The sequence below is a fragment of the Lactuca sativa genome, chromosome 8 (genome assembly GCF_002870075.4).
Source record: "Lactuca sativa cultivar Salinas chromosome 8, Lsat_Salinas_v11, whole genome shotgun sequence".
Classification (NCBI taxonomy): Eukaryota; Viridiplantae; Streptophyta; class Magnoliopsida; order Asterales; family Asteraceae; genus Lactuca; species Lactuca sativa.
In genome coordinates, this window is record NC_056630.2 from 277,010,195 (window position 1) to 277,015,174 (window position 4,980).

General features: G+C 33.1%; 1 pseudogene; it reads right to left on the bottom strand.

Moving 5' to 3' along the window:
- Window positions 1–3,273: 3,273 nt before the first annotated feature.
- Window positions 3,274–4,433, bottom strand: LOC128127982 (ubiquitin-NEDD8-like protein RUB2; annotated as a pseudogene).
- Between the last annotated feature and the right edge of the window lie 547 nt (window positions 4,434–4,980).

Genomic DNA, 4,980 nt, shown 5'->3' on the forward strand with positions numbered 1-4,980 from the left:
GATCTGAGGCTCTGTTATGTGTCTCGCTTAAGACATCCAGACAATCTGAATGCTTCTTCTCAGTTTGAAACTGCAATAATTGAGATACATTTCATTTTGAGGGGATAGATAAAGAAAATATGAATGACCATCAATTTATCAGTAATCAAAGGGGACGGTTCTCTTCAGCAGAAAGATAGAGCCTTTGATGGATCCTAGTGAATCAGTTACTAAGGAATGTGACATGTAGATTGGATTGGTAAACCAAAAGGTAACAGTGTCACTGCAGGGTTTTGCATTTTCTTGAGACTCAAAAGGGCAGTGATGTCTTATTCTAGGTTGATTGTTAAAAAAATTAATATGGAATACCTAATATGGAAACAGTAAAAAAATTAATAGTAAAAAAGTGGACTCTTATTCTACTAGGTTGATTGTTAAAAAAGTACATACGTCTCCAGGGGTATCAAGAAGTGGCTGCTAATTGGTGGAGCCAACAATTGGCTCGGGAATATGATCTTCTAGGTAAGCATACCTACACAAAAGTTAAATTACTGTTTAGCCCTTGTGGTTAATTGATAACACACACAGATGCAGGATGAAATAAAGAGAAGGAATAACATACCTTTTTTCAAATACAACAAGTGTAGAAGATTCATAACTCTCAAAGTGATTCTTTGAGTTAGGAGGTAGGTAAGCAAACGAGTCTACCTACAGTTCAATGACAAATATTAACTGTTCAGGAATACATTTACTTGATTGAAGCATTTTTCCCTCTTCTTTATAACAATATCTTTCAGGAATGCTATTCAACTTCAAAATTTGGCACAAAACATGTAACTTTAATGTTCATATAAATCTTACTACACAAGAGAAAATTCAAGATTAAAGGGTTCTATACCATCAGTGTTTGGCAAATTCCTGAAACATTAGTGAGAATCACCAAAACTTGAACCGCAAATACAAACCTAAATGATAAACATAAATTAAAACACAACTCAAGTCACACTATGATTCAAAAGAAACTTGATTTGATTATAAATTGAGGGGGTCATTAATACCTCTCAACATGTTTAAGAGGTAGCCCTGATTTTCAACATGTTTAGGAGGTAGCCCTGATTTTGTCGTTGCTCTCACGGAATGAAAACCCAGATACAACCGGTGGAAGGAACCCAAACACCAGGTACGATAACAGAGAAACCAACATGTGAAGCGGGAAATCCTCTCTTCGCCCCAAAAGTTGTTGGTATCGATCCTCTTCTGAAGAAGAAGATCATCTGCCTTCGTTTCTCAGGTCCCAAAGTTGTAATTGTAAACAAACAACATCAAAGCAAAATACATACATATACACTAATATGCAACTTATTACTTACATTATGACTAATCACCAACAATCCGCCAAATATGCTAGCCAATTCCAATTCCAACACATTCACTGCAAGCAATAATAAAGAATATAAAGTAAATGATTTGGTAAAATTTCCTTTTATATTTTAAATAAAAATATCACTGGAACGTTTTTCAATCACTGAAACAGCATGACTCAACATTTCTAACATGTACTGACCAACTTTGGAGAAGAAAGAAATTTTTCTTCTTTCAACCTAATGCAACAAAATGATTTGGTAAAATTTCCTTTTATATTTTAAATAAAAATCACCAAGATTAGAGAATAAAAATACCTTGTAACATACGAACCATACAGGAAATTTGACAAAAAAGCACATCTGCAGAAAATATCTGAGAGAATCATTTTCTCGATCTCTTTATTTTCTAAAACCTTAAGAATGCCGAGTTCTATTTCATGAAGCAGTGAGTCCCTTAAATGACAGGGGAGACGCACAGAAACACTAAATAATCAAGTTTTTAAAATATTTACCTTTGCCATGACAAAGTAAAATAGGCAAGGATGAAGCACGATTTGCAGCTTCCTCCCCTTCCACCTTGTTACTCAGATCCCTAGAGATATTTTTTAAAGATAAATTGTTATTAAAAATAGCAATGTGGTTTAAGTAAGAGGGGTAAAAAGGTAAAATGGTGAAGAGAGTCAAACTTTGCACATGGAAGCCAACCACTAAGGCCAACAATTGCATCCAAATGAGTAGAGTATGAGTTTCCATTTCCAAATTTTCCATGTGAAAAACATGTTGCAGAATATAAAGCAGTTGCTGCTCCCATACTAAACCCTCCTACACCAAGTTTGACTACAAAAAGAAGTCAAACATTTCTTGAATTTATCCAAAGTAGATAAAAGTAAATTAATTTTGAAACTTACTATTAGGAGGCTCAGTAGATAAGAGACTCAATACATGTGCTGCAGAAGCATCCATTGATTCTACATCTTGATGTGCATCTTCAGATAGGTCACTTACATCAAACCCTAAAATCCATCATACATAATTACATTTTACATATTTACCCTTAGGGATACAATTTCACATTATGATAATAAAAAAAATAGTGTTGTCAAAATTTAAATCATACATGCAGTTGTGGGAAAGCCGCCGAATAAGGTTAATGGTTGAGAAGGTGAAGTAGGGCATATCCATTTGATCTAAAAAACAAAAAAAAATTAAATAATCAAGTTTTTAATTTATAAATTATAATTATCATTTATATGTAAAAGACTGAATGATAATTGTTTGCTTACATTTGGAAGAGGAAGAGTCTCCAAGAGCTGGGACCAAAATTTAAATCTACCATGTTTTTTTCTCCTACAAACAATTGATATAAAAACCGTTAGAATCCCATTGAGAGCTTAATGAGAAAATATATATTATGACACTTAATTGTTACCCTTGTAAAAGATATATTCATCAGAGATTAACTTTCCAACAAAGTCAAACAACTTCTGAGCATTTCTATTAAGGCGAACTTCATCATGAGCTTGTTGTAGCTAGAAGATTCCGGAACCTTTTCTACCATGCTTCCAGTGATGCATTATAGCAATTTGTTAATTAATATGTAATATCTCATTCTGTTATAATCAATTATTCAATAAAACATTTATAGAAAACATTGATTTAATAAAATTACCTTCATATCATTTGGACTTACACTATCAAGATTATATAAACGACATATCTCAATATTCTGTTTACAGTACAAAAGTAATTGAACATTATGTCTTTCTTCTTTTAAAAGAATTTCTACTTGAATATTGCCAGGTGTCAGTAACTCTGTAGCATGAGCAATCATCCTATTATCACAAAAAAAATATTATTAGAAAATATTAAAAGTTATGTGATTAAAAATTATTTGCAACATTAGTTATATACTCACCAATAAACTTCACAATTTAACAAAATATAGCAAAGATATAGGATAAAAGCTCAATTTGTTTTCAAATGACATCAAGTGCAAATAAATGCTCATAAAATAAAAATATAAAAAAGCCAAATGAGACTAAGGTATGCAGCCATATACATAGTTTCATTACTAAACTTTGGTAAACATGTAGTCTTTCTTGATTGTTACCACTTACCACTTACCACTTATCACTTACCACCACCTCTTAGTGCAAGAACAAGATGAAGAACAGAACCCCCCTCAATATTGTAGTCTTTTGCAGTCTTATCATCTGCAAGCTGTTTCCCAGCATAGATCAGCCTACAAAAGATTTCATGTCATATTATTAAGTGCTAATCATAAGAAATAGCAATCTACTTTTATTGATTTTTTTATATTTACTACAAAGATAAAAACAGCAACCAATCTGTTACAACTTATTTTAAATCAGCCATTTGTATAAAAGTATAAAAAATAAGCAAATGATTCTTGTTAAAGGGTGTAAATCATCATATCATGTCTTTATGATTAATTCGTTACTTCAGCAAAACAAGTTATGTTTACACATATTGCCTTCAATACAATTCGAAGATAATGAAAGAAAGTGGCAAACCTCTGTTGAACTGGAGGAATTCCTTCCTTCTCTTCAACTCTTTCCTTGATCTGATCAATGGAATCAGTTGGTTCAATATCAATTTCAATTTCTTTTCCAGTCAGAGTCTTGACCTTGATCATAGTTCCTCCCCTGAGTCTAAGAACCAAATGAAGCGTGGATTCCTTCTGGATGTTGTAATCAGCAAGAGTTCTGCCATCTTCTAATTGCTTTCCAGCAAAAATTAATCTCTGTTGGTCTGGTGGGATACCTTACTATTCCCTCCTTTTCCTATCATGTTCTCTGAAAAGGTTCAAGAAAAGTAAATCAGCAATGATAATCCACATAAATATTATTTCAAGATAACAAATAGAACACAAACCGGGTATGAAGTTTGATGTTGTTGATAGAAGCTCTCGATACTAAAACAATCTACAAGTGGCTGAGTATTTTTCATGAAGACCCTCTAATTCTTTTGGTAAAAGAATCGAATCATGATCTGGGGAAGAAGATGGATCAGATTGAAATTCATCATCACCCACACAAACAATTGCTCCATTTTCTGGTATTCCGTCATTTTGGTCATAATTTTGGGAATCCGAGTTTGTGATTTCAAAGCAATGTCTAGTGGGAAGCCTCATAGCCCACTGAACCATAGAGATCTGGTGGACATGTGATTTATCAGATGAAATGTACTCACCGGCTCCCCTAAATAAATAAATAAACCTAAATTTAACAAAAGTTTGACCTAAATCACAAAAAAAGAGAGAGCAGGTTTTCCACAAGGTCCATAATCGCATAGCCCTTACTCGAAATATCAAATACTCTTGAATCATCGAGATTGGGATTCAGTAAATTACACAAAATCGAAATAAACACGATATATCTCAAGAAAAGTTGTAATCGTTCAAGACAATAAAATTTTAAGCGGCAATTAAATCTATTAGGTAGTACTTAGGAACGAAACTAACCGCGATAATGAACCAGAGATCGAGAGGCCATTGACTCGAAATTAGGTTTTTGCTTCTGAAATTAGGTTTTTGGTCCAGAGCCACTCGTACTTCCTCCTTCGAGTTCTGTACCAAAATATACACACAGGGACTCGAAATAAGGTTTTTGCTCAC